This window comes from Lolium perenne, chromosome 4, assembly GCF_019359855.2.
Source record: "Lolium perenne isolate Kyuss_39 chromosome 4, Kyuss_2.0, whole genome shotgun sequence".
NCBI classification, from domain to species: Eukaryota; Viridiplantae; Streptophyta; class Magnoliopsida; order Poales; family Poaceae; genus Lolium; species Lolium perenne.
The window spans coordinates 339,078,313-339,090,703 of NC_067247.2; the positions used below are offsets into that span (position 1 = coordinate 339,078,313).

The 12,391-nt window shown below is 41.5% G+C and overlaps 1 long non-coding RNA gene across 1 annotated transcript; it reads right to left on the reverse strand.

The window, feature by feature from the left end:
• Positions 1 to 1,087: 1,087 nt before the first annotated feature.
• Positions 1,088 to 3,469, reverse strand: LOC127296604 (uncharacterized). The gene is made up of 3 exons (XR_007848576.2): positions 3,376 to 3,469; positions 3,100 to 3,209; positions 1,088 to 1,372 (listed from the first exon to the last, which is right to left on the reverse strand). It is a non-coding gene; the product is annotated as an uncharacterized lncRNA (long non-coding RNA).
• Between the last annotated feature and the right edge of the window lie 8,922 nt (positions 3,470 to 12,391).

The following is a 12,391-nucleotide window of genomic DNA, read 5'->3' on the forward strand; positions in this document are numbered from 1 at the left end:
GGTGGCTGGCCTAAAAATTACTAGTCAAGAACTGAGGACTTGATCCCAGACGACTGCAAAAAGGTGCAAGTCCATGGAGGAACAAGGTCAGATTTTTGACATACTTTGGTAACAACCAAAGATATGATGTTATCATCCCTACATGAGCACGGCTAAGTTGGCATCCAATCTTCAATAACTGTTGTTGGATATACATGAGACTTCCTGAGGGATTGATCCATCTTTGAGTTCGAGTCCCCGGTCTGAGTTGGGGACATCGTCCAATATGTAGGTTTGAAGTGGATGAGACAATAGAGTAAATTTTTTTCAAACATTTTAATCAAGCGGAGAGACAGGAATTTAGAAGTCTTGAAGAAATGAGAGGAGTAGAAGCTATGCTTCCGACTAAGGAAAGAATTTGTTTCGTAAATAGTTTTTCCCAAGTACTTGTTTCCTAACTAACGTCCATGCTAACTAAGGTCTCCTACAGTCAGGATAGCTCTGATACCAGCTCTGTGGGGACCCCGGACTAACTGTCCGAAATACCCTGTTATGTATACAGTTCACGATCCCATGATCAGTGCGCCGTGAACACATAACCAAACTGATATCAAATTACACCATCCATTACAAAGCTGAATAAAAAAAATTACAATAAGGTCACATGACCAATACTTACATAATAGCCTCGAAGGGCCTAACTAAACATCAGAGTAGCATCATCTCTTCAACAGCGTAGAGCCCAAGTCATCTGCCATAACCCTACAGGCAACTGACTGGGAAGACGTGCCTAGCTCGCATAGACGTCGTCAACTCCTTCTTCATCCGTTGAATTTCCTCCAAGTCTGGCCAAGTAAATAGCCAGGGACAAAGCCGTAAGTACATTTGGAATTGTACTCGCAAACCATCAAGAAGGTACTTTGGAAGAGTGCAAGATAACAAGTGCTAATTTAAGATGACAAGAGGGAAGAGCTAATTTCTCATGTGGAAATAGCATGTGAAAGAGAAATAGTTTCTCTTGTGGATATGGCATGATAAAGAGAAGTAGTTTCTCTTGTGGATATTTTGGGGACCCCGGACTAGCTGGCCGAAATTCCCTGTTATGTATACAGTTCACGATCCCATGATCAGTGCGCCGTGAACACATAACCGAACTGATATCAAATTACACCATCCATTACAAAGCGGAATAAGAAAATTACAATATGGTCACATGACCAGTACTTACATAATAGCCTCAGAGGGCCTAACTAAACATCAGAGTAGCATCATCACTTTAGCAGCGCAGTACCCAAGTCATCTGCCATAACCCTACAGGCAACTGACTGGGAAGACGTTTCTAGCTCGCATAGACGTCGCCAACTCCTTCTTCATCCGTCGTGTTCCTCCAAGTCTGGCCAAGTAAATAGCCAGGGACAAAGCCGTGAGTACATTGGGAATTGTACTCGCAAACCATCAAGAAGGTGAATACAAGTCTAACTAGAGAAGACAAGAGGGAGAGAATAGTTTCTCTTATGGATATAGCATGCATGAGAAGATCAGTTTCTCATATAGCATACCAGCATCTCAAGTGATGCGGATACTATGGTGTTTTCAAAGACATCATGCTAACCTAATAAGAGGGAAGGTAGCATACCGCCCTCTCAATTGATGGGGACGCTAGGGAAGTCCTATGACATATCTATATCTTTATTGAAGAGGAGTTAGCATATCGCCACCTCATTTGATGGGAATGCTAGAGAGATCCTATGACATATCTATATCTTTATTGAAGAAGATACTTCAAAAGAGTTCTACAACATAAAACACTAGGATGGGGGTAACCCAATTTATTTCCTTTCCGACCATCTCCATATGGTCAACCAAACCATTCCCGTACCCTTCCGGTACTCCGAAAACAAGTTCATTTCTTTCCTTTGTCAAACACTTTCATAAACAAAACACATTAGGCTAAGCAACAGCCATTCCAACCGTCCATGACCGCGGACACGGCTATTCGAATAGATTTGACTCTGCAGAGTTTGCACACTTTCCCCACAAGATCCGCGAGTTTATCATGTGGGCATCATCCCTGCATATCAACTATGCCATGACAAAAACTCGGACATAGCCTTTCGCCTATTCGACTTAGCACGGGATCCTACCCTATGGAGTATGTACCTCCCCGGCACCGTGGCAGCTCACCTCCTTTGAGCGTGGCTCCACCGCCAAGCCAGGAGACCCATAGTGTCTTCCGGACGGGTCAGCCCCGAAGGCCTCCCGTTATACTATTGTCTCCACCAACGACAATCCGGATTCAGGGGTAACCTTACCCTTATATAGTTGTGCGGTGTCCCATGTTAAGAAGAACAAACTACGAGCTAAGCCCCTCCCACTCCAGGGTAATGTGGTTGCGCGGGTTAATTGTCACGGGTGAATACTTAGGCGCCAAAGTTTTCGAAAACAAGATTTTCTTTTCAACCATCTTTGCCAAGATCCTTTCCTTTCATAAACACACACTTGAGTAAGTCCAACTCACCCAAGGTTTTCAAAAACATTTACAACAAGGTAAACCTTGAGGGGTTCCCATCCTATAGTTTCATGAATGGAACTAAAACATCACCATGGCCGAGATGAAGGTCATCACGCCCATGAGGGGATGTGTGAGTGGCGTAAAGAGGATCATACTTGCTTAAGGTAAGCATGTATAATGCCAACATAAGAGGAAACATTTTCAGATTGATGGTGCTAAGTGTACAAGTTAGATAGTGGAGTATCACTATCCAACCTACTTTCCCATGGGTACACGGCATACTTCTCTCAAGTTGAGAATACGCCAAGATCATGACATTGATACCTCTATACTACAAAGAGGGTGGATGTGGTGTAATTTACTATCTTGAGATGGAACATGCTCAAGTTGAGCATACAAGATAACCAAGTGAAATAGCACGGCCATGATACCATGCATCCCATAATCACAAAGACAATAGTGGAGTATCACCACTAGGGAGTTCCCCACTTGAAATCACACATAGATGACATAAATAGAGAGAGTAACACACATAGAATTAAGGTGCTTTGGACATCAACAAATGACATCCAACTAGACACCAAATCAGAGATCAAAAGATGGCTTGCCTTGGCTTATTTGTCCCCGGACTTCTTCAACTCCATAAATATAAGAATCCCAACAATATAAATAAAATCCTCGTCCGATTCCACTTCTTCTTCTCCGGAATTGTTCGCATCTATCGCCGGAAAAAATAAAAGGAACACAATCAATCACATTGCATCAACAAGACAACATTCATCAATCAACAACTAACCATGCAGCCAAGGTATAACATATTAAGGACCTATAGATACCACAAAACAACTTTAAGAGTTTTAGTTTAGAAAACCCCATTTATTTACCTAGTAAAGGTATGAGTGCATCACAACTTAGCAATTGCCTCTCTCGGGTATCACCATGGTATAAACCAAATATCCCCTGGTAGATAACATCCTAAAGAGGACAAATGCATTAGTTTGACATCAAATACATTCACAAAGCATTTTCAAACATTTTTGGAAAAGTAGAAAACAGTTTTCCTAACTTAATTTGTTCCCATAACACTACAACCAAAATAGGAAGCAAACCATATTCCACATCATTTGTAAACTTAAGCAAAACAAAAGAGCTAATTTTAGGTTGCAGAGGTTTTGTTTTGCAAGCATAAAACAAAGGTTGCCCACCTCTACTAAAAAGAGTTGGTCAAGGGTTTTAGATAAACCGAAAAGTTTTGTTTCAACAATGCATGTCACACATAAACATTACTAACAGCAACAAATATGTATGAACAGAGACTAATAATATTTTTCCTAGATAGCCAGTACTAATACAAGACTAACCCAATTGGAATCACCCAGAAATATTAAACCTACAATTTTAGGAATTTCTTTGAATCTGACTGTACAGAAAACAAGATCTGTAAGCCATAAATCGTAGAAAAATCCTAAAAATATGAGCCCACAGGCATTTGAAAGATATTTAAACAGAGATACACACACAATTGGATTTGGGTTCAAATTGTTTCTGAAACTATCACAAATGGATTTACCATTTTACTGCATGTTTTCACCATTTGCTTTAACTATGGAGTTGCAGAACAGATAAAGGTTTGAAACTTGTTTGAGATGATTAAGAAAACATTCAGTAATCCTACAGAATTGGAATCACTCAATTAGGTTCAAAAATGGATTTTTGATGAATTAAAATCTAACAACCATGTCTGCAGAACACACATAAAAAGTTTAATTCACCAAAAATCATACACAAATCACAAAAATATGAGGTCTTCTGCATATGAAAGGTATTGAATAGGTGGTTCGTACCCAGCTGGTTTCATTCAAAAATTAGTTTCTAAGCTCCTGGTTTAATTCGACAAAGTCAGATCTGACCAGATTTTGATCTGCGAACCATTTCAGTTTCAGGAGGTCAATCGAAGTTAAACCACCGCCAAAATGAAGGTACGGGATAGGGCTTTCAACCGCAGTTGAGTTTGCTCAAAAAGGTTTTCTAAAACGGAAGAAATCTAACAAACAGTGATTCTGCATGTTTGCAGAACTTTATTGACCATGGAAAATTCGTAATGAATTTGAGGATGAGACCAACGCCAAGTTGTAGATCTTTTCAATACCTATCTGTGGAACTTTGAATCACTCGATTTGGATCTGCACACAAGATTTGGCGGATTTTACAAGTTCGTACCAGAATCTGAAACAGCAAGATACAGAAATTACTGCAAGGTTTTGGACGAACTTTGCTCAAGAACTTCAGATCTGAGGATAGCTTAACCTTCTCCATGCTTGGACCAACATGCACCTGCATCAAGATCCAATCTTGTGAGAGGGGAGAAGAGAAAGGGAGCTGGATTCATCAAAGGTTAGGGGAGAAGAGAGTGAGAGAGATGCTCTCATGGTGAGGATGAGCTTGAGGAAGGAGGGGAGCTCCATCTTGGTGGCTTTCCATGGCCATGGCCGGCCATGCAAGCAAGGGGCAGCAGCATTTCGTGGGGAAGTGGTGGAGGAGAGTGTGAGGGAGTGGAGGAAGAGAAATGAGAGCCAAAGGTGAAGGGGGTGGCCGGCCAAGCTCTTTATATAGAGGGAGAGGGGTGGCTGCCTCCTTTTTTGATTGGCCAAGGTGGGTGGCTGCCCATTTAATTGTTGGATTAGTTGGGAGGCAAGGCTTGCAAGAGAAGAAAATGAGGAGCACAATGGCTGGCCAAAATTGTCATGCCAACACAATGGCCGTCTCCATTTTAGCCAAACACAAGTGAACAATGAGAGAGGTGCACAACATTCACGTGTATAGACCAAGGCATGATGTTGAGAAGATAATGTCAATGAGTGACTTTGATAATGATAAAAAATAGGAGTAGATGCATATAGATAAAAAGGGGTATGAAGGTGACATGTGCCATGAGAATAATCTTCACCACTTTGGTGGAGACCAACTTATGATGAAGATAGTTCCCAAGGTAGAGTTAATGAATAGAAGTTTTCATTTGAATTCAAACTTGGAAATATTGGGGTTGACCACATGCAACAATGCATGAGCATGTCAAGGTAGATGGGATGGTGATGGTGGCTTAGCCAATGATAGAGCAAGATTAAGAGAGATGGTGAGTGAAGTATCCATATACTCACAAGGATGAATATATTGACATAAATCATCAATTTATGAGATCAAGGTGATGATGGAAGAGAATATAAAGTACTCTACAATGAGAGGTCAATTGGAAGTGGTTTGAGAGTATCAAATGATTATCCATTTGATCAAGAATTGGAGGATGGAGGGGATACAATGTGGTGGATCAGAGATGTGCATAAGATGTGCAAGGGTTGCCATTTGAAAAAGAGTTTAATTGAAAGGTATGGGACACACCTCAATTGTCTAGAGACAATTGGGAATGAACCCAAGTGAAATGGAATCTTGAAGATGTTGGGAGAAAACTAGTTGGAACATAGGAGTTCAAAATATTCTACTTACTTTCTCAAGTAAAGTAGAGTTTTCTCAATTTTAAAGTAAACAAGAAATGGTATAGGTACCATAAACAAGCCTTTTGTTAAAAACAAAGCAAAATAGAGAGTAATGTTTTAGAAATCAGTGCTTGGTAGAAATGGGATGAAAAACAAAACCCATTTCAGTTCTTTGTTTTCTTTGAAGAAATATCTTGAAAAGATTTAATAAAACTAGAGGTAGTTTTGTGATGAAACTAGAGAAGGAAAATCAATTGGGTTTTTGAGAAAGAAAACTAATTTAGGGAGAAGTGTTCTCAAGGGTAGATGGTGGCTACAAAATGTACCCATCATTCCCACTCTTGGTTTTGTGAAGATTAAACTTGAATAAAAATAAAAACAAGAGGTAAAAGAGGAAGAAGTGATCTGGTGCTGGAACATGGGATAGGATACCAGATCAAGTTGAGTATATGAGTTGCAAGGATTGACTGAGACATGCAGGACGTGGAGGTCGAAGAGGGTATTGCATAGATGGGATCCATGCACTGAGATCAACAATAATAGTTGTGGGTGCTTAGAGATCAATTGCCAAAGTCTGGACATTTTAAGCCTGTCAACACAGATGGTCGACATGGCCTCAAAACCAACAAGGATGAGTGGGTATAAGAGAGGGATGTAGCTAGGGGTAGATGACCCCAAGTTTTGAATTAAGTATGATTGAGCTATCTTGTACCACAAAGAGGAAGATCATGATGGCACACTCATGTTACCATCAGAAGAAGAGTTTGATGTAGTAAAAAGGAAAACAATTTTACCTAAGTCACACATGTGTTTTATTAGGTGAGTTGTATGTCTAACCACTAGAGGTGTTGTTCTTTGAAGCAGCTCAAGACAAAACTCAACAAGCAAAACAAGACAATACATCTACCAACAGATCAAAGCAATTCATCTTAACAGACAGATCAAGGCAATTCATCTAATTGGCTTAAAGAAAAAGTTTTTTTTGTTCCCCCTGATTTTTTTTGCATTAAGGACAATTAATCAAGGTTGCAAAAGTTGGGGTGTTACAGATATAGCATCCCAACATCGCAGTTGAAGGGGACACTAAGAGGGTTCTATGACATCTCTATATCTTTGTTAAAGAAGATACTTCAAAGGAGTTCTACAACATAAAACACTAGGATGGGAGTAACCCAGTTTATTTCCTTTCCGACCATCTCCAAATGGTCATCACAACTTTCCAGTACCTTCCCGGTACTCCGAAAACAAGTTCCTTCCTTTCCTTTGTCAAACACTTTCATAAAACAAAACTCTTTAGGCTAAGCAACAGCCATTCCAACCGTCCATGACCGCGGACACGGCTATTCGAATAGATTTGACTCTGCAGAGTTTGCGCACTTTCCCCACAAGATCCGCGAGTTCATCATGTGGGCATCATCCCCACATATCAACTATGCCATGACAAAAACTCGGACATAGCCTTTTGCCTATTCGTCTTAGCACGGGATCCTACCCTATGGAGTATGTACCTCCCCGGCACCGTGGCAGCTCACCTCACTTTGAGCGTGGCTCCACCGCCAAGCCAGGAGACCCATAGTGTCTTCCGGACGGGTCAGCCCCGAAGGCCTCCCGTTATACTATTGTCTCCACCAACGACAATCCGGATTCAGGGGTAACCTTACCCTTATATAGTTGTGCGGTGTCCCATGTTAAGAAGAACAAACTACGAGCTAAGCCCCGTCCCACTCCAGGGTAATGTGGTTGCGCAGGTTAATTGTCACGGGTGAATACTTAGGCGCCAAAGTTTTTGAAAACAAGATTTTCTTTTCAACCATCTTTGCCAAGATCCTTTCCTTTCAAAAACACACGCTTGGGTAAGTCCAACTCACCCAAGGTTTTCAAAAATTCTTTTCAACAAGGTATTTTTCCAAGGGGTTCCCAACCTATAGTTTTATGAAGGAACTAAGAGTCACAATGACATGATGCTAGCCATCATACCACTAAGGGGATGATAATTGCGGTGTCAAAAGGGGGTCATACATGCTTGGGGTAAGCATGTATATGATCAACATAAGTTGGAAGATTCAACAAGGTTCATGATGTTAATCATCATACCGCTAAGAAGATGATAATATAGATGTTCAAGGGGGCATACATGCTCAGGGTGTGCATGCATAAGATCAACAAGGGGTTCAACATACTCGAGAGTAAGTATGCATAACATCAACAAGGGGTTCAAGAAGGGTGTCAAGAGGTCGACACACACAAGATAAGTGGGTATACCCATCACATTTAGAGGGTACACCAAGATCATGGTGTTGAAAACCACCATTTACAAAAAGGGGTTTGTCGGCGAGGTGCCAAAAAGAGTAAACATGCTCACGGTAAGCATGCTCCGACAACAAAAGTAGAAATCACACAAGATAGATCGAGAGACAATAATAATAACAAAGTAACCACCATATGTGATTTAATATTCAGAGATCAAGAGATGGCTTGCCTTGGTTGGTTTATTTGTCCCTGGACTTCTCCAACTCCATCAAATAAGACTTCCAACAATATGAATAAAATCCTCGTCCGATTCCACTTCTTCTTCTTCTCCGAAATTGTTCGCATCTAACGTCGGAAAATAAAATAAAAAAAAGAACACAATCAACATATTGCACCAACTAAACAAACATGCAACAATTAGAAACTAACAACTCAACAAAGGGCTAACATACTAAGGACTTATAGATACTACAAAACAACTTAAGAGTTTTAATTTAGAAAACTCAATTTATTCACCTAATAAAGGCATGAGAGCCTCACAAATGAGCAATTGCCACTTTGGGTATCACCATGGCATAAATTAATTATCCCCTGGTATATAACACCACAAAGAAGACAAGTGCATTGGTTAGGTATCAAAAGCATTCGTATTTTATTTTAAAACATTTTTTTGAAAAGTAGGAAATCATTTTTCCTAGTTTATTTGGCTAATAGACACTATACAAAAATAGGAGGTAAACAATATGCTACCCTCTTTTAAAACTTAAGCAAAACAATAGGACTAAGGTTAAGTTGCGGGGGTTTTGTTTTGCGAGAATAAAACATAGGTTGACCATTTTAAATAAAAAGAGTTGGTTAAAGATTTTAAATAAACAAAAGTTTTGGTACAACATTAACACAAACAGTAAAAAATTTTGTATGAACAGAGACTAACATTATTTTTCCTAGATGGCCAGTACTAAAACAAGACTAATCCAATTGGATTCACTCAAAAATATTAATTTTTCAAATTTAGAAATTACAAACACTAAACATAATACAGTGATCATGTTTAATGTACTAAAAATCGTATAAAAATCCTAAAATTACAAGGCCAGTGGAATTGGAAAGATAAAGAAATTTCTGATCTAATGAAATTGGTTTCGTCGGATTTGGGTGAGTAAAACTCGAGTTATTTTCATTTGAGTGCCTCTGGTTTTTAACACATTTAACAGAAATTTCAAAGACTGGGAGTGGGCGCGAAACGCCTGGGCCATGCGGGGTGCAAAGTGGGCCGGCCCAGGTGCTTGTCCAGGGGAAAAAAATAAAGAAAGAGGAGGGGAGAGGGCCCCGGGCGGGCCAGACCCTTGCATGGCCAACGTGGCCATGCAGACCACGCAGTCGCACGCCTAGGGAGGCGTCGTCTCCTTCCCTGCGACCATGCACGCGCGCGTGGCGGACGGGAAAAACAGGGCGGCGTCCAGGGGCTCACCTGCGAGGGGCGGCGGTCGATGGCGGGCTCCGGCGGGGTAGCAGCGAGTCAGGGCCATCCAGGGGCGCGTCCAGACGCTCCTTGAGTTTCCGCACAGTAGCTCCTCCCGCAGCGACGCAGGCGGCTCCATCTCCGGCGAGGTTGGCGGCAGCTCCCGGTGGACCTGGGCGGCACATGGGTGTGGATTAAAATGAGGAGAGATGGGGAAGACGGAAGAAACAGAGAGGGAGACGTGGGAGCGTCGGGGCGTCCGTGACCGAGCCCGTCACCACGCGGTGACCATGGCGCTGCGGCTTCCTTCGTCTGGCAGCGAGGAAGGAGAACGCCGTGGAGCTTCATTGTGGCTCAGTGGGTGAAAAACGGAGTGCTGTGAGATGGGGAGGAGGGTTTTATAGCCGGGGGAGAATGCAGCAAGTGGGGTGCGCGGTGGCCACGTCGTGGCGTGGTGATCACGACGATGGCGAGCATGGCGAGGCTTCTCTGGGGCAGCACTGACCTCGGGAGCGTGCGCATCGGGGCAAGGGATGCCAGGACGTCTCAATGGCGCGGCATCGAGGCCTGAAGTGCTCAGGTCGCTGCTGCCCACTTCATGATGCCCACCTAGAAGAGGCACGGGATGGAGGGGAGCTAGGGTTGGCTAGGGATACTTTTATGATGCCCAGGGCTAGTGTAGGGTATTGAAGCTCGTGCTGGTGGATGGAGGAGAGAGCTGCATCAAGATCTCTTCAAGATCCTAGCCAAAACCGTGGTCAAGTGCCATTGATGGCATTGGGAAGGGGAAGATATAAGGGAGGGCTGGTGTAGGGTCTGAATATGGGGAGAAGGAGGGAATGCAGAGGTGCTAGAGGTAGTAGGTGTGCAGGTGTGTGGCTTCCCAAGATTTGACCAAGAGAGGAGGGAGGGAGAGAGAAGGAGGTGATGGCAAATATCGCCATACACATCATGGCCGGCTCCAATTCTCTCATGTAGGATGAATTACCAAGGAGATCAAGCATGGGGTTGTGCTGGTGGTTTCATGTCATGGAGTGGGCTCAAATAAAGTAGAGGGAGAGAGAATAAGGGAGAGGTAATGCATGGAGAGATGGCATGGCATGGCCGGCCACTTCCCTAGTGCCATGCAAAGGTGGTTCACCACTTGGTCACTTGGACAAGGTAGGTTAAATAGTTTTGTTTGGATGCTCATCAAAATGGAGGGTGATTTGATGCTATATGGATCAGAGAGGTGCAATTGATATTTCAAAAGTTTTCATTTAACCTTGAGTTCATTTTGTAGGTAATTGAATCACCTCAATTGTCTATGGACAATTGGAAAGGAATTTAATTGGAAAGGAATTGAAAAGAAAATAAATAAATAAATAAATAAATAAAGAGGAGCTAGATAGAAAATAGGTCTTCAAAAAGCTCTTCTCTCACTTTATTACACAAGGTAGATTTTCTTAAATAAAGCAAATGGAACCAAGAAAATAATTATCTAGAAATTATTTTTGGGTGATATGAGATACCACACACATTTCCCATTTCATTTGAGAAAATCATTTGGAAAGCTTTGATAAAACTAGAAGTGGCTTTGGGATTAAACTAGAGAAGAAAAAGCAATATGGTTTTGAGATTTAAAACTAATTTAGAGAGGAGTGATCTCAATGGTAGATGATTATTACACAATGTAGCAATCATCTCCACACTTAGTTTTGTGAAGAATAAAGAAAAACTAGAGGTAAAAGAGGAACAAGTGATCTAGAGCTGAAATAGTGGATAGGGTATAAGACCAAGTGAATATAAGAATTTCAAGGGTAGAATGGGACATGCGGGACTTGGAAGTTGTAGAGGATGTTGCAAATATGAGATCCATGTGTAGAGGTCACCAATAACAGTTATGGGTGCTTAGAGATCAACTGCCAAAGATTGAACATTTTAAGCCTGCCAAAACCATTTGATGACTTGGCCTCAAAACAGACAAGGATAAATGAGTATAAGAGGGATTTGGTTCAAATCAAGGACATGGTTGGGAAGTGATCACGATAAGTTAGGTCTAGGACCATGTGCATTTCCTTATATGGCAAGAGATAGCTTAATCCAGGGGCTCCAAGATGGAACCAGGAAATAGATTTAGGACTTAGCCAAAATTGTGAGTCTTAGGGTTTTTTGACTAGAGTAAGAGAGAAGGATGTATGAAGGGGTAGATGATCCCAAGTTTTGAAACAAGGATGGGTTGGGCTAGATTGCACCACAAAGATGAATTTTAAGTAGGCACACTCAAGTTGCCATTAGTTGAAAGGTTCAGCCACACATGTGTTTTGTTAGGTGAGTTGCTTGTTTTACCACTAGGGGTGTTGTTCTTTGGGGTAAGTCAAGACAAAACTCAACAAGCAAATCAAGACAATTCATCTACCAGTAGATCAAAGCAATTCATTATAACAAACAGATCAAGGCAATTCATCTAATTAGTTTATAGAAAAAGTTTTTATTCCCCCTAATTTTTGCTCTAAGGACAAATAAACAAGGTTGCAAAAGTTGGGGTGTTACAATAACAATCATCATGGCATATCAATCAAATGCACAAGTCCTATGCATGGCACTATATGCAATTAAAAAGGTTTTTGTTGGTTTGAAATTTTGCTCTCTGGAATTCTCTAACTTTCTTTTTATTGAAATTTGGGATGTTACAAACCCTTCCCCCTTACAAAAGAT